At 36.1% G+C, this 18,737-nt stretch overlaps 1 long non-coding RNA gene across 1 annotated transcript in view; it reads right to left on the reverse strand.

Moving 5' to 3' along the window:
- Positions 1–15: 15 nt before the first annotated feature.
- Positions 16–18,737, reverse strand: part of LOC118178490 — an 83,641-nt gene continuing 64,919 nt past the window's right edge. The window contains exons 3-4 of the long non-coding RNA XR_004756169.1: positions 832–945; positions 16–164 (exon numbers count right to left, since the gene is read on the reverse strand). This is a non-coding gene — a long non-coding RNA (uncharacterized LOC118178490). The remainder of the gene's footprint in view (positions 165–831; positions 946–18,737) is intronic.

Here is an 18,737-nt window from a genome sequence, read left to right on the forward strand (position 1 = left end):
TAAGAGGTAGAAGACTTATTGCATCCTCCCATTCTGGAGGCATGGGAATCTTAGGACTCATTTCTTGCTGGGTGGAGAGTTGGGCTATGCTGCTGAAGTTTTGTTCGGTACAGCCAGGCAGGGGAGAAAGCACATGCTGCTTCCAAGAACTGGGGTGAAACAAGCTGTGAAGAAAAGCATCAGTTCTTGTGCTAAATAAATACTGCAGTACCACTGAATTCGACCTCTGTCTTGAACCTGGAGCTTCATACAAACAATTTCTGTTAATTTAATTGGGGATCACCCTATTTTCATCCCTATTAGTAATTATCTTTCAGGGTGAGATGAAACATATTTCACTGCTGTATTACCATATTGAAGTGTTTAGTAGGGTTTATTTTTACCTTTATGTAGTGTATTTTTTTTTTCCAGGACCACAGAGGCACATTTTAGCACATGTAATAGAAATCTTAATATTCAGATTAAACCTGTGCAATTATTTGTTTGGCCTCACCAGAACTAGGCTGCAGAACTAAGCATCTCAAAAAGTGTAACTCCAAATCAGATGACCAGAGGTACTTGACTTTCTGACCTTTGAATAGGTATCCACAAGCTTAACTACCCCACACCCTTACTTAACTCAGAACTGTGCAAACTACCAGAATTAAAGACAGGTTGCAAAACACGTTTTTGTTACAAGCAGAAGTAGAGATAGCTACAGGAGGGATATACATCAGGGAATGTTAAAACAGGACAAGGTGAAACAGGAAAGGTAAAATATTCTCTAGAAACAAATGAAATGAAACAATTTTATAAGTGAGTTTTCATTTATGAAAATATCCTAATTTATACCTGTATGCATTTAGATTTCATTGTTCTTGTGCAGATTGCTCTGTATGTTCACAAATGTCATTCAGATGAATAATTGTTAGCACAAAAGGAGTAGCCGTGGGTTGTTGGTGTCATCTATTATAAATTAAATAGAAATGAAATTGGTTATTTGTCGACTCACATTTTCTCCCCTGGTACACATCATAACAGCACCTGCTTCTTACACAGTCTTCCTACTTGTAAAGGATCCAGAGAGAAAAAACACTGAAGTCTTTTTGTTTTTTTTAAAGCCTTTTTTTTTTTTTTTTAAAAAAAAAAGGGCTGTCTAGCACTCCAACCAAGCACAGCTGACATTTCCACACTTTGATAAGCCTTTGCTCATATTTGTGCAGCATCTTTATGTCACTAGTGATACCCTCATTATGTCACTCACCTAAGTGATGAATTATTTGCGTGTTTTAAAAATACAGGAAGATAGCTTAACATGTGAAAATAAAATACTTCAAAATCCTCAGATCTGAGGCAACGAAATGTATAGCATTAAATGTGCTGGCAGAAAAAATAGCATAGGGCCACCTGAGACTTCCGAAACCAGAATATAGAGATCTTTGCTCATATATAAAACACTTGTCTTCTGTGTGCAATCATGAACCTTTGTTCATCATTGCACAAATGAAAATTCACTCCCTCAAGCTCATCACAGATATTTAACATTCACAGATATTTAACACTCTCTGCACCAGGAATCTACCTGGACAGGAATTTCTGGTAATGTAGTCATACAACAGTTTTCCAGATTCTCTGTTTCCTAGTGAGGACACTTTGTTTGTTTGTTTGTTTGTATGGACATTTATTTATATGGTATTTATGTGGACATCCAACAGAGTTACCCTCATGTCAGCTGAGAGCACAGACAGTTTGCTTTCCCAGAAACATAACTAAAAATTTGCAAAAAATATATAATACTTCTTGTCATGTCAACTTAAATATTCTTTGTACAGAATTTTGAAATTAAACAGTTCTTTAAAAATATGCAGTATTAACAGGATAAATAGTGGCTTGACATGGTGCTCAGAGCTGAGAGAGTATGTAATTTATGTAAGGCATTTCATGCAAATTTACATCAGAGACTCTAGAACGCATATTTTTTTTTTTTCTTCCAGATTATCACTCAATTATAATGGCAATATTATTGTGAAGTTTACTATTGCTTACAATTCACATTTTTTATGAATTACTACTTTTGTGCCTGCAGGAACTCAGTAACTCATATAAATGCTGGAGGTTACAAACCACAACAGAGAAATATTGCACAGAGACATCATCATTCACAGATGACACAAGCCTTGGCCTCCAAACGAAATAGAGGCTTGCTGCACACTGGCAAAGAGCATCAGCCAAGGGCTGGCTGGTTCAAACCTTTTTGTCACCTCCCATTTGTCAGCTGGTGTTCGTACCCTTACATCAGTATCACTGATGCAAAGCTTGTTTTGCTATTTCTTCTGATGGCTACATTCAACTGGTGCTCTCTGCATTGTTGATAATTAGGCAGTCCAGAAAGGAAGATAAAATACATTTTGCTTGCATCTGGAAATCTTGAGATGGCCAATGAATTAATGCCATAACAAACAGAATTTAGTACCCAGATTAATCCCACATTTTAATAGCTCTGGCAATGTCCACCATGGCCACCCCCAGTAAAATCTTACACACAATGATTTCAGAAGAACAAGACGTAGATAAAATTTCCATGCAGTAATCACAGAAAGAGAATGCCAAGAACTAGCAGCATTCACACTTTTAAACCTTTCATAGAACAGCAATTGCAGATTATGCTGTTAACACACTGCTGCATCTTAACACGTATGCATCTCCTGTGCTGGGACAGGCTGCCTGTCTCTTTCTGGACATGATCCAGATGAAAGCACCCATTGCTGCTGAGCTATATATGAACTGTAAGACAGCACAATATCTCTACAGTGTGCCAGTGTACTTTATGCAGGGCTTAAGCAGTACAAAAGGGTAGTACGAATGGACAAAACCTCCCATGTCTCCTGCTGCATGTTCCTATTGCCCCATATGACAGTTGCAGTGTGACACTTTGAAAGTAAACAGACATTGCAAGTGGTCTTGTGAGTGTCTGTGCTCCATGTGCCTCTGGAGCTTTCAGTCCTTCATTTCTAGTCAAAGACATTTGATCTGCCAATAAATTGTCTATAGGTCTTTGAGAAGGAAATATCTCTCTGCTAACTTTTATTCTCTGTGCAATACAGAGAAGTAAATGGAAATAGAAATTCACAGCTTCATAAACAACAACAAAACCATGAGTGGGAGGAATATCAGAAATAAGGATAATAATGGTCCTTCTTTTGCACTCTTGCTAGACCTTCATCTTGTTCTGCTCTATCCCAACCTCTGCCCTACCTCACTTTGTCACTGTATCTTCTTGAGTTTTCTGTCTTCTCCATCTCTGTTTTTCAAGGAGTACCCATCAGACTGCAAATATTCCATTAAAAAAAAAAAAAAAAATAAAAAATAAAAAGTGCATGGGAAGAACTTTGGAAACTGTTCTCATGCTGTTGGATTGTCAGTCCAGCATCCACTGAACTGAAGCACAGCTATGGAGTCTACTGGGTAGCCTTGCCTAGACCTCAGATAGTATTACTGTAAAGTACTTTTCTTTGGAATGATTCATAATATCAAAAAAATATTAATCTCTAAGAGACCTTTAACATTATTCCCAAAAATGAGTTCACTGGGCTGTGCTAGAAATAGACTTGAGATATATTTGTATATGTGTACTCAAAGTTCCCCACCCTCATCTTGTGAACCAAAATAAACTTTCCAATGAAAAATACATCTTTGCTTTGTGCCAGGTTGCATTGCTTGCTTCTAAGGATATGAGGAATTATTTAAACAAGCACACAGATCTTATTTATTTATTTGTTTCTTCTTCCCCACTGACAAATACACCCCAGAGATTGATTTCTTCACAGGAGAGAATCTGCTGAAGCTACATGATAAAGATTTGGCAGTGAAGCTTTGTTCCTGTGATGGTTTCAACACAAGCACATTCCAGCCAGAAAGATTGTTGCGTAAGGATTGGCATATTGCTGTTGGCACTGTTGCTCAAAGCAGGGAAGAGGGGAGCTTGCCACTGCCCATAAATTACACCATGAGAAAATGACTTTCAGCCCAGCTATAAACAGACAATTACGAAAAGCTATGGATTGCCATCCTCAGGCTATCAGTGGTGCTAGGAGAATGAGTCTGTAATGAGCAGCACATAATGACAATTGTTTTGGGTTTTGTAAAACACTTTAACCCTAAAATGTCTTCAGATTCAAACAAATTTAATGCACAGAACTTAATGCAGATAAAATATGTACATAGCAGATCCGTTATTTCCAAGTGTTCATGTGGGGAAAAAAAATCTTTCCCTAAATAGGAACGTGACTGCTTCCATGAAGCAAAATGGTTAGCAGAAGAAAATCTAAGTGTTTCTGCCTTTCCCAGAAACTAGGTAGCAATGATCACTTTTAGCTGGGAGACAGCAATGGAGTGCAAGCCTTTCTCTGAAGTCAATACTTTCAGTTCACAAGTCAACAGAAGACTCTACCTGTCCCCTTCTTGTTTTGCACTCTTGATTCTTGCACAAAAGATCTCTGCCACAAATACATAAATCACAAAAAACCTCTACTCTTCTCTTCTGAAGAAAGAAGATGCATTTAGCTAATGGACACATTGATACTGTTAACAAATTTGTTAAGAGTATAAGCAGACATTAAGATGAAGCAGTAAAAAGACCGTGAGAGTTTCCTTCTTCAAAAAGCAAAAATTTGACAGTTACAGGATGTGCAAATTTCAGATAGATGTGAGTTCTCCCATTTTATGGGGTACCTTTGTCTATTTAAAGGGTCCATGATGGGAGACCTACCATTGTGGTCTTCTCTACCAGAGTTCCTTGGACTCAGAAATGTAAAAATAAACTTGTCAAGACAATATTAAGTGCTCTTAGGTGTAAGCATGCAATGAACTTTAAAGCTGAAGAAAAATTAAAATACAATATTGTCAATGGAAAAGCTGGATAATTTCCCTTTTGTTCAACTCCCTCATGTAAAAGTGAGTTGTTTCCAAAAGAAAAGGAGTCATATTATTTAAAATATTTTGAAGGTCATACAGGCTAAAGTACAATAATTGCAAAAGAACCATTTGCATTAAAAAAGTAGAATCAATCCTTAATCCTTAAAGCACTAATAGAAGACAGACATAAACATATTTTTAAAATCTAATGGAACTGAGTAATAGGTTCTTTAGACTATCATGACAGAACTGTCTTTATACATTAATAATTAAGTTCCTCAGTAACCCAAGGTCTATAAATAAACTGAAAGGCAATCCACATATTTGCCAAACTTATTCCTTTGATCATTATTTTTCTTTTTTCTTTTCTTTTTTTTTTTTTTTCTTTTCTCCAAATCATCTCTGTTTATTCTGAATAAGTATGTTTCATTGTCTGAGTATGAAATGTTCAGCAAGCAGTCTGTGTGGTCAGTCACGTGCGAGACGAACCCCTTTTTCTACTGGATTTTGCATCCTTGTTTGCCTTACATATATCATTGTCATTATAAATGATTGATATTAAGGCTACCAGCTCATGATTTCCTTTATCTGCTGGAAGACCGTGGTAGTCCTGTGATAAAATAGAAGTTGACAAAGTTAAAGTGAAGATTTTGATAAATTATAAATCAATGCCTACCAGTCTTAGGAAGTAATGTAATTATTTTACTTATGAGTAAACAGTAGTTTCTCTGCCACACATCAGATATCATTATGTAGGCCTTCCAAATAGTACTAATTTAATCAAGCACAGAAAAAAAGTTAAATGGTGGCTACAGTGGCATAAAAGTTATTTATTCATTGAAAAATGCAGCTTCAAGGCAGAAAATTAATTCCTGGTTATTTCTGGCTGAAACTGAAATGTTAAAACATGTCAAAAACATTTTTTTGGGTATTTTAAACTGTTGAAGTTCTTTGGCTTTTTAAAAATGTTTAAGTTGTTTGTAATACTAAACAAAACAAAACAACAAACAGACAAACAAAACTGAGATGTGCTGAACTCGCAAAGAAAAAGGTACTGCTGCTTCTACCTTCACCCAAACAGCCCATCATTTTTGAGATCGGATCTCAGAACCACAACGACAACATGAAAAAGGTTCATCTTCTGAATACCTTGTCCTTCTTGTACTGGCATCACCTACCTAACAATTATTTGAAAAAAATAAAAAATAAACAGAAGCTGAAGCATCACCTCAGCTGGCCTAACCAGACAGCATATGTGATGAACCATATGTGATCCTAGCCTAGATGCAGTCTTTTTTCTGTTTCCATGCAGTCTTCTAAGAAATTAGAAACTAATATTTAAATAGAAGTTATTTTTGTGTAATAAACCAATTTTGGCTCAGAAACTCTGTGAATCACCAATCTGTAACAGCACAAATACTTGGGATAAACAACAGTGCTTTCTTCTCCTCCTCCTAAATTCTTCTTTAAACACTCAGTAATGGTCATTCTCGTACTATTATTGAACATAATAATTCAAATTAATCTTTGATCTGATCCACTATTATACTTCTTACTTTCTTATGTTCATATAAATAATTTCATCTACAACGTTATTTGCAGTAGTCAACAAAAAAAGACTATTTAATCTTAAAATCCCAGGAGATATGCTTAATATTCTTTATCACTATTTCTTGACGTGTCAAAGCTCTCAAAGGTATAGTTGTCTTTATTTTATCAATATTTTATTTCTGTAAGCTAGATGTTAAAGAATTAAAAGGGTAAGAAGGTGTTACCGAGCTTTATTTGTTTCTACCTTGCTGTAACACCAACAGAGAAGTGCAGTTGCAAAATAGACAAAATGCAGTATGGACATTTGAATCCAATCTATCTGAAGAGTTCAATTAATTGAACGTACTTGCCGCTTGTGCCTGAAAACAAAAAAATAAAATAAAATAAAATTGGACAACAGGAAGGGTTTACAGTAATTAAGATGTGATTATGACTCCTGGAATTACCTTATCGGGTGAAGGAGAACCAAGAGGGAAGTTGGTCTAAATACTAAGATAGTGCCTGACACAATAGAGTTCATCTTAATCTTGATAAATTGATATACTATGCATATTGGGAATCTATATTTTATTCATATGCTAGCTGCTCTGATCCTATGAAAAAATAAAGAACTTGATATTTAGACCCATGGCAGGATCACAGCCTGCAATTTCATCTCACATGCTTCATAGCCAAGAATTTCTCCTCATATTATTTCTAGATAAAACCAAACTGAGCTTTAAATGATCACTTAAGTCCTCCTTAGTTCTTAGCAAGTAAAAAGTCCCCATATCCTGCTTTAAATTGTCTTCTGTCATGCCATTTTCAGGATATATATGGTAGTTATGTCTTTACCAGGCATCAAGGCAAAAAACACACAATTTAAGCTGATCATAGCAATCCCATAAACTCTTTCCTTGGCATTCTGCTAGCCTGTGACAATTGGTGCTCCGATGTGCCTTGTTTCCCAGCTGTAGCCCAGGGAATTGATTGGGCTGTTCCCCGCACATAGAATGGTTGTGGACATTTAGATTAGGAGAAATCAATCACACAGGTGTAATGTGTTGTGTCAATTGCTTCTTGGGGTGGGGTTGGGAATAGTTATTTGATAATTTAATTTACTGGTACAAATACAACCAATGGGGTACACTTATCAAAGTCTCTAACAGGGTGACTGCTCAGCCTGCAAGGGCTTGGCCGAGGACTTGGAAAGTTGTGAACTGAGACACAGCCCCAAAGCAGGCTAAACAGTGGGATTCCATCATGAAAGAATTACAGGCACTGTCTCTGCCTTTCACTGCCTACAGGGATATTGAACATTTAGCTGGCTTTGAAATCATTACATGCCTGTAATCACTGAAATATATCTGTGTACCTTATATGTATGTGAAGATACCCTGATAAGCCACTTCAGAATGAGTTGTTGAATCTTTTATATCACACAATTTGGAAAAGTTTTTTTAAAAAGAAAAATCAATATTTCTATCACCAGTTTGACACTGGCAGCTGCCAACAACAGCTGTCACTCTTACCTAATTGACCATTTTGGAACTAGAGAGGAAGCTCTATTAGAGAAGGCTTGCAAAGTGACATTATGAAGTGACTCCAATGTTCCATTTAATTATGCCAAAGTGATAGTTTTAAAAACATTTTGCACCATCTCTTTAATGGAAAAAAAAAATCTTAGCCAGTGTCAGACTGAATAATTCTGGCATAAGAGCTAAAGTTTCTCTGATGATTAATGGAAATCATTCTCTTTGGAAACAATTCTGTTCATAATGAAAATAAGTTTATTTATATTTTTCCTCATTCGTGACTATCAGTGTAATCAAGAAAGCCAGATATTTATCAAATAATTAAATATTGTTTGTTTTGATGCATATTCTAATCAGGTCTGAAAGTTAAGGCTGCTTGGCACACTAGCCAAAAGAAATCCAATACGAAGTTTGACTTCATAGCTTATTAGTCTGAATGTAGAAGAGATTTTACTACTAAATGTGCTACATTGCCTTTTTTTTTTTTTTTTTAAATAAGTTGGACTTTGAGATGTTAATGTCTTCCATTTTTATTACTTATTTCCTGTACTACTTTAGGATAACTACACTATGCAAGCCCTCCTTGGATGTGAATTTATCCAATTAGGACTCAAGCATTGCAGAAAAATCAGGAGTTTGAATGGAGACATAAGCTGTATAGATTTGGATGTAAGGGGACATGTCTGAGAGTGTCTTATTTAGGTAAAGGCAATACCTCATGCTTGTGCTATACTGAAAAGAGAGTGATTACAAAGTCTTACTTTATTTTTGCATATGCAAAACCACACCCACTAATAACTGCATATACTTACCATTATTAAATAAAAGAAAAAAAACAAAGTGGTAAATATGTAATCAGATATCTACGTTCCCAAACCAAACAGCTAGAAGCATTGTGACTTGAAGTTTCAATTGACCTGCGCATTTTTGCAATACAGACATAAAAATTGGTCCCTCATACTCAGGATTATATTGCAGTCTTTTACAAAATAAAAGTTGGAACTCCAGAATCGTTAACCCAGCATAGCAAATGGCAAGAGCCTACATATAAACATGCACAAATTGCTGTGATTTTTTTTTTTTTTTTCTAAGCATCAGCTTAGAGAGGACAATCGCCCTCAGCACACTGGATGAAGATCTACATGTGATAGCCAAGGAAACTGAAGAGTGTTTAGGGATGTTACCAGCCACTGGAACCTGCAAGCCTGTTCCACTGAACTGTGAGAATAGTCTCTGGCATGTTTGGGGCTCAGGTCAAGTAGCACTCTCCCAGATAGATCTTTGATGATTCAGCACTTACAAAGTCCTAAGAAACATTCTCAAAAGGTGCTTTTGCCACGGCCTCTTAGGAAAGCGCAAGTCTTTCATAAACATAGGCTGTTTTATGCCAGCTGGTCTTTGTGCCCAGAATATTCCCGGAGATGTTTCCTGTACTAGGATAGAGGTAGAAAGTTAAGATTTTAAACAGCAAGTTTAATAACAAATGAACATTTAAAAATCTCTTTGTGAAAATAAGGGAAAACAGATGAACAATCACCACAAGCTGTTACAGCTTCTTTTGTCTGAGGTGACCTTAAGTTTTTTCCAGCCCAGCTGATGCAGGATAGTCCTGTTTTTTGTTGCCCAGAACAAAATGGAATAAATTATTGTAATATTTACCTCTCAGCTTGCCAAGAAGGCTTAATCTTCTTGTTCTGGATCCACAGAACCCTGTCTCTTATGGTCACTCTCTACTCCTGCTCCAGCATGGCATCCCTCCCACAGGATGCCGTCCTTCCCAAACTGAGCTTGCGGGGGCTGCCCACAGGCAGCGGCTCTTCAAGAACTGCTCCAACGTGTCTCTGTACCACAGGGTCCATCCATCAGGAGGAAACTGCTCCAGCACGGGTCCCCCATGGGCAGCAGCTCCCCCCAGACCCCCTGCTCCTGTATGGGCTCCCCTCCACGGGCTGCAGCTCCAGCCTGGGGCCTGCTCCTGCGGGGGCTCTCCATGGGCCGCAGCCTCCTCCCGGCCACATCTACCTGCTCCACTGGGGGCTCCTCCATGGGCTGCAGCGTGGAGATCTTCTCCATGTGGGACCCATGGGCTGCAGAGGGACAGCCTGCTGCACCAGGGGCCTCTCCACAGGCTGCAGGGGACCTTCTGCTGAGTGCCTGGTGCACCTCCTGCCCTCCTTCTGCACTGACCTTGGGGTCTGCAGGGCTTGTTCTCACTCTTCTCTCTCTCCCAGCCGCTGTTGCCCAGCAGTTTTTTCCCTTTCTTAAATACGGTCTCACAGAGGCCCAACCAGCATCACTTATTGGCTCAGCTCTGGCCAGCAGTGGGTCCCTTTGGAGCTGGCTGAAACTGGCCCAAAAAGGGACAGTTTCTGGATTCTTCTCACAGAGGCCACCCCTGCAGCCCCCTGCTACCAAAACCTTGCCATGTAAACACAATACAGGTGGAACTCATTTTTCTATCTGTATCAGAACTCAACATACCTCTGATTACCAGAGGAGGTCTGGATTAAATGAATAGAAACTGTTCTGGCCTAAAGTAGAACAAACAAAATCATCCTAAACTCACTTTTCCTCTGAGTTTGCCAACATTTGCCCTTGTTGGCATCCTTTCTTTTATCTAGTCTTTTCATTTGAGGAGATGTTGGTTGATTGAAGAAAAAAACGTTCCAGACAGAAGCTTTTTACATACGCATTGTGTATGTATTTCGGTACAATTAATAATCTTACACCTATGCAAACAAAGAATTACCTTGATTTTGCAAGATGGAGAAGTTTGTTCTAGAGAGCAGTAAGTATCTGTAAAAGTCTGTCCAACTCAAAGACACATCAAGGAAGAAACCCCATTTTTCTGGTTTAAGTATGTAATTGACACCAGTTTCAGGTGCCTACTGAAGAAATGCTCTTAAAAGATGTGTCTCGGTTTTCTGTTCAATGAAGGGAAAGCTCAGTACCTTTGCAAGCTTTGAGTAAGATCTTGCCATATCTGAGTTTATGTGTAGTAGTTCAACTGTTTTCCCTTATCTGCACAGTTAGGATTCTGTCTGGAAAATCTGGAAAAATCAGGAAAATGTATATATTTATTATTATTATTTTAAAAAGTCAGATGAGAAATCTTGCCTCCAAATGTAACATCATTTATGTAGCCTGGGTAAATCAGATTACACTGGTCTTTCCTAGATTTATGCACTGAATGATTAGTGGTATCACCTAATACAGTATCTAAAAGGATGCTGTTTTCATTGCTGGATTTTCACAGTGCATCCTGCCTGGTTTTAGATGTTTTATTTTAAATTATTTTACTAGGATTCCTGCCCCCCCCCCCCCCGGGGTTTTTTTTTTTTTTTTTTTTTTTTTGAGGGGAGGAAGGAGTGTGCTACTTTTTGCTTTTTATTGGTGTTAGTAAAGTACCTTTTCTATGAAGATGGGGTGGAAGGTGAAAGCAACCTTTCTCTACAAATACTATTGAGATTGAAAGATCCACATTTGGGAATATATAAAAAAACTATTAAATTATTTTGTTATCATAGGAATATGCACACTAATCAGGCAGAAAAACTCGATTTGCATGTTTATTAACTGTAGCATTATATTTCATGGCCTTGAATCACACTGTGCTCTCTAATCCTTCAAGGGCAATATTCCAGATTTCTTCCTGCATTTCAGCATAAACTGTCCCCTAGTCTACAGAAAGAAATATAGCAAATCCATTTCTGTTCAGGGGCATTTACTTTTATGAACCAAACCATCATGTGATGAATAACCATAAGAAAAAAAATACATTTCAAAATAATATATATATATATAAATTTTACAAATTTTAGTAACTTGAAGACAGAGAAAATAATCAAGGAAGTATATTATATGAATTGTTTTTAAAAAGATAATTTAAAAATCTTACAAGAAAAAAATAAAACAAACTAAAAATAGTAACATCTTGGCACTATGTCTACCTGTAACGACTGCAGAAGTTCGCACTACAGATTCTATTCTGAAAACCTTTATTCTACTTTATTTCTGCATGGAGTTTAGCACCCTAGGTGATTTAGCCTTTCTGTTATGTGAAAAATTTCCCCTTTCAAAAATGCAGAAGAGAAAGAGTGTAAAAAAGTAAGGGGAAAATATCCTTTCAATGAAGAAATAATGATAATATTTCTCTGTTTCTGCTTTTAGGTTAGATACTTTTAAAATATGGTGAATACCTCATATTATTACGAGGGCAAACGTTATAATAACAAGGTGGTTTTTTACCTCTAAACCAGGTTTTACCTGGTCTACAGGTCTACAAACTCATATTAATTTCCAGTATGGAAATTGCTACTGTCTTGAGACTACTGTAACTTAAACCTGTATTTAGAAAGCTGTACAGTGACAAATTCATCTGCTAATATCACATAAGTTTGGGGAAAACATCCAAATGTCTTCCTAGGGAGAATCTTAAAGTCACCTGAATCAATCTGCAATTCTAATACTCTACAAAAAAGGGGGAGTTCTGTATATTTTGTTTGGGAGTAAAATTAAACTCCATGTTTTCTGCTTATATTATCCCAGACTCTTAAGAGAATTTCAAATCACTTTCTGGGACACCATCCCTGTTCTCAAATGATTTTTCATTCCATGTGTGGAATGAAAGTAAGAGCTCTTAAGTGACATTCCTTTTAGGTTCAATACCAGGAATTTGCCCTTTCTTCCATTCTCCATCTTTCTGCCTTTCTGGAAGTTAGAACACCAAAATTTTGGAAAACTCTTTCAACTGATTCAGCCATATTATCTCCCTCTTTCTTTCTGAGTTTTTCAAAGGAACCAGGAACTGGGTTAAGGGCCTGCTTGTAAAAATTTGAGCTATAATTTTACTGTCTTTATTCTTGAATACTTTGAAAAATAAATTACATGAACTCATGTCTATCTGCTATCTAGGTTGTCTGTATCACATAAAACTCACACCAGAATCAAACCACAGTACAGTAATTTCAAACACGAGAGGTTTGTGAAATATACTTACTCTTATTCAGCTGGGCGTAGTAAAATTTGTAGGTGAAGATGGAGATGCAAGCTCTGAAACACCAAGTTTGGAGGAATAAGGGTGATAAAGCTCATAAATTCACTAAATTAAAACAATGTTCATGTTCTCCAGTCCAGGAAAATAAATTCTTACCAAAACTCTAGATAAAAGAATTATTTTTATAGATATCAAAATTTATATTCAATCATTTCTCTGAAAACACAACTGTTCTCTTAAAATGTCCAAGTATGATCAGGACCATCTCACCAATCCAATTAAACCTGTCTCTTTTGAAGTTTTAAAAAGTTTTCCTAGAATCGTTCAGGTTGGAAAAGACCTCTAAGATCATCTAGTCCAACCTTTAAACTAGTACTATAGTCCATCAGTAAATCATGCTACTAAGTTCCAAATCTACACATTTCTTGAAAACCTTCAGGGATGGTGACTCAACCACTTCCCTGGGCATCCTGTTCTAATGCTGCACAACCCTTTCAGTAAAGAAATTTCTCCTAATATCCAAACTAAACCTCCACTGCCACAACTTAAGGTCGTTTCCCCTCATCTTATCACTTGGTGCTTGGGAGAAGAGCCAAATCCCCACCTCACTAAAGCCTCTTTTAAGGCAGTTGTAGAGTACAATAAGGTCTCCCATGAACCTTCGTTTCTCAAGGCTAAACAACCTTAATTCAGATCACCCCAAGCAACAGGAGTAGACAAATGCTGGCATGAATTATTTTTACTTCACTGACATACCCAGGGATGCAATCATGAATAATGTGCATCAGTTCCATAGCAAAGACAGAAAAAATAGTTCCTGCTGTGTTCATCATAATCTAAACAGTATTACCTTAGTCTGGTCTAAAATGAATTTCACTTATCTCATTCAAATGCTGTAGAAGTCCAACAACACTTTTGTTTTCTCTTGTTTTTCTCTTGTTAATTTCATTTAAGTTAGAGGTGGAAGTGAATCAAATTGGAACAAATCAGGACTGACAAACAAACAAATGAAAAAAAAAAAAAGATTTTTTTTTTTCTCTTGGAGTAGGAATTGAACTAAAACTTACTGGATGGAACAAAAGTGTCCTGGACCGTAATAAATATTTACCTAGATCTCTGGAGTGACAAGAACCCCACAGAATATTTCTGAGCATTTATTCCTGATAAAAATACAAATTCCTTTACTATTACCTCTTGGGGTTCTCGGCCAGACCAATACGTTTAAGAATGTCCTGTGTTTCAACATCACTCTAAAGTATTCACTCTGTTCCGATATCACTATTAAGTAATAAGAAAAGTCAGAATTTAATCCTGATTATTTTGTTCTGATGATGGATAAAGGTGGAGTATATATCGGAGTATATATTGCCATAAAGTATTTTTCAATCTCTTGCTGTGGTACTCAGAGATGATGTTTTACTTAGGTTGCAGATCTTAGACATGATGGAGATTTATTCTGCTTCACTTGCAAATCGGCATTGTAACTCTGAATTTAGCAATTTTTCACTTTTTTTTTTTTTTTTTTTTTTTTTTTTAAGCCTAAATCATTATCTACTTTATATCAAAATAACATTATTGTATGCCACGTTGCTGGTGGATCTAAGCATCATATTGTTATTGCTTATCTGAAGCAAGATTGTCTAGCCTAGAATAAAAATTTGGCAAATAATTTCAGTAAATGAACAACTGAAAGCAGGAAATCATAAAATAACAGGTCTGTGTAAGATAGTTTCATAAATCTTGGTTGGATGTACAATCCATAAGCAGGGATGGGAATTGTTATTACAGTGTCTCAATTTACTAAGACTTGTCCACAATATAAAAATATGAAAAATTTCTTCATCATTTAAAATACTTTTTTTTTTTTTTTTTTTAACTATTTTACTGGTTTCTTTACAAAACAAAATGTATCACTTTGCATGTTAATAAAACTTCTCTAAAAATTAACTTTTTAACATCTTTTATCTTTGAAAGGGTGCACAATTTCTCATGTGTCATACTCACAATTAAATTCTGCTGGATATCCAATTTTACTTGCCTGTGTTGTTGCAACACTGTAGAGTTGTCTAAGCTGGAAATGCTACGTCTTTCCATTGTTTTCTGTTGACAATAAAATATTAATTAATTTTAAACATAGCAACAAAACAACACTGTCATTGTAATTATGATTGCCTGGTAATGGTGTGCTTCTCAATGATAATGAGAATCAATCAAATAATTAGTACTTTGTGTTGCTGCCCATGTATTTTTTTTTTTTTTAATGTAGTTGTCATTTCCAGGTGGTGATTACCTGTTAGGTGAAGACATGTGCATGAAATATTCTTCTACCCCATAATTTTTCAATATACAGTCTGAGACCTACAGCAACCTGTGATTAATCACTAACTAACTGGATCATTCCTTCTCTGTCAATAAGTTACATGCTGCATACAAGGCACTCAACTCCACTGTCTACCAGATTGTTGTTCTAGAAACACAGCATATTTTGTAGTAGGATAATTGTCAAAACTATAACAAAAAGGTTGTTCTTTATTCAAATGCAAATTTCACCATATTACCTCCCATAGTTTTGCATGCTAGGAAAAAACAAAACAAAACAAAACAAAACCAAAACACAACCAATGAAACAAATATATATATATATATATATATAAAACACACTTGCAAGCAAATGTTTTCTTTAAAACCCTAATTGTCCTCCTAGACAAACTTGCAATGCTTCCACTGATTTTAATGATACTGAAATGTGCTGAAATGTAGGCTGGATATAATTTAACCTAAACACATATGTTACTCGATTCATAGCACGCTGAGAATGACATCTATTAAAAAAGCTTTCAAAATTTGCAGTAAAGATGAGATCAAATCCTACAACCACCTGAACCTCAAATTTGAAAATTATTATTTCTACCAGTTTCAATTTTACAAACTGTGTAGAAAGAGAAGTATGGTTGTGATACTCCATATTAACACAGACCATGTGTTAAAGATGAGAAAACCCAAATGAGTATAACAGAATCTGGAGTTGAGATAAGATTATTCTTTCTTTATGTAAAAAACAAACAAACAAACAAACAAACAAAAAGGATTTGTATACATTCATTTCATTATCTTAATATCTCTTTCTGTTGTAGAAGTAGTTGCATACACTGAGTATTTAGTTTCCTAGTAACTAGGTTCAACATTTAATTATTTTAAAATTTACATTTTTTCTAATTAAAGGTGATTACCTTCCATTAAACCTTGGTTTAAACATCAGTTCTAAACACTGCAGGATAACAGTAGATTAAATTTTTATTTTTACTGGGCCAGATCCCAAGTTCTTTATAGTGGAAGGGCGTTAAATGAATGTGAAAATATAAATATAAATTAAAAAGCACTTACCAACAAGTATTTACTCCCATGGAAGAGCTTATAGAAAAGAGTTTTTCTTCACTGTCAGTTGAATTTCCTTAAAAACCTGCAAATATTACTTTTGATGGTTACATAGATTTAAAAAATAGATAAATAATTGGGTGGCACAATTCATTTAGTGTCTGTAGAAGTTGCAAACCATGCCAGACATGCATGGTCTTCCATATACATGCAACAGCAACAAGATGTACAAGCATGTACAGCAACAAGAAATGTACCCGGTCCCAAATGCATGAATTGAGGACAACTGGAAAGGACTAAATGTTGTATTTAAAGACTCTGAAGTCACTCCCTCATGAGCTCATCAGTGAGGGAAATGACATACCTCCACTAACAAGAAGGAAAACAAGAAGAATCCCCCAAAAGACTGGTTTTTCAATCTTTCTTGATTTCTATGTTATTACAAGTCCCTAGAAACAGACCTGAAAACTGAATTTGGGGGAGGGAGGAGATGGCAAGATATTTCTGAGTAAAATTTCTGCTTAGACTATCAGCACATTCTTGCTCTGCTGAAGCCACTGAGCTGTTGCCATCCCACACTGTCACTCTGCTGGAGGTTTTGAAGCATTGAGGGAAGGGGCTAACAGAGGCAGCCAGGAGATAGGTGCTGGTGCAATTAATTGAAACATCCAGAATTGATGAGTGCTGTCAAGAGCTCACTATAAGGATGGCTACCAGGGAGCCTAATAAAGTGACTGGAAGAGATCAAGGATATTAAAGGATCTCAGGGAAATGACTGGAAGCAACAAAAAACAATGGGAGAGCACAGTATGGTGTGTAAAAAGTAGAACAATACTTGTAAAACCAATTAAGCATTCAGGAGTGATTAAGTTGCCAGGGGGAATTAAAACACTGCACAGTAAATACGAGCTTCCACTTATCAGTGATCAAGACACCACCATCCTGTGAAGATAATATTAACTTATTTTGCTCTACAGTAGCATGATTCCTTCCTGCATTTCACATATACCTAATGAAAACAATAGTGGCTGGGATGTTGCTGCTTTCTTTCTGGATGAACTTCTGAAACTATAAAAATAAAACTAATAATGGGTTTTGTTTTTATTTTTACTTTCTAAGAATACCCTGCTGAGTGTATCTTTCAAGAGAGAATGAGCAGCTGAGATCTCCCTGGAAAATGTGCTTGTATGAGTAAAAAAAAACAGCAATGGATATTTTGCAAAAGGAATTAAAAAGAAAATATGTGCAACTTGTAGCAATATCACAGAGAGAGGAAAAAGGGATAAGGCACAAAGAGAGAGAGAGGCAGAGAGACAGTGAAGTTGTTTTACCAAGTAGTCTCATCCTTTGGATGACTACAGAAATAAAAACCTGTTAGCGGGTTCTACAGCAGTCAGAAGATTGATTATGTGTCCCAGTTCCCCTGTGCTTCCAGTGCTGACAATGTCTTTTTGAACTGCTGATTTCACAGTCTACAAAGGGCCTGAAGAAGGCGGAATTGGCTGCGATCTAGATGTAAGATTGAAAGGCTCAGAAACCACCTTGAGAACATGATAAATATTTCTGCTTCTCCCAGCACTTCAAAGAATTGCAGTCACTGAGGATGTAAACTTCTTGATTGATAGTAGGTAGTCCACCTTGCATAAGCCTTCACTTTGCAGCTGAATCAAAGAAAGGCAAAACAAAGTCTGGAATAAGATTAATCAGGTCACTGACTCTATGAACTAGTTAAAAATACATGTTGCAATTGCCTGGCTCAGGAGGCAGAGCATCACTCAGTGAAATTTTCAATGATACATACATGAACAGTCCTGCTCAAATGATCAAGAAGGAACAGAGTCATAACAATTTACACCAGATGAGGATCTGATGTAAGTATATCTCTCGAGTAATTTGATGAGCAGTGAACAGTTTTTAATGAAGAAGCAGTGAACAGTTTTTAATGAAGCCACCGTTTTGTTACATTATTCATTCCAAATGTTGGTTTAGCTGACAATAATGTTCTGTCTTCTATGGTTTTTGTTGTTTGTTTTAGGTTTAGTTTTAGTTTTATTTTGGGGGTGGAGTTTTTCTGTGAGTTTTCTGCCACATTGCAAATAATCTCTATTAGGGCCTCTAGTCATTATTTAAATAATAATATATTTAAAATTTAGAATCAACTCTCTGTTTATATTTTGTTATTGTAAATTCATCAAGGAAGAGGAGGAAAAAAGTGAATGTGCAATATTGACGAGAATTTTGATCAAACTATTTCAGAAATACAATATAACAGCCTGCAAAGCTGTAACAAAATAAAGTGTATCTTATCCTATATGTTTAAATTGAAAAGAAGAAAGAAAGAAAGAAAGAAAGAAAGAAAGAAAGAAAGAAAGAAAGAAAGAAAGAAAGAAAGAAAGAAAGAAAGAAAG

This window comes from Oxyura jamaicensis, chromosome 1, assembly GCF_011077185.1.
Source record: "Oxyura jamaicensis isolate SHBP4307 breed ruddy duck chromosome 1, BPBGC_Ojam_1.0, whole genome shotgun sequence".
Taxonomy (NCBI): domain Eukaryota; kingdom Metazoa; phylum Chordata; class Aves; order Anseriformes; family Anatidae; genus Oxyura; species Oxyura jamaicensis.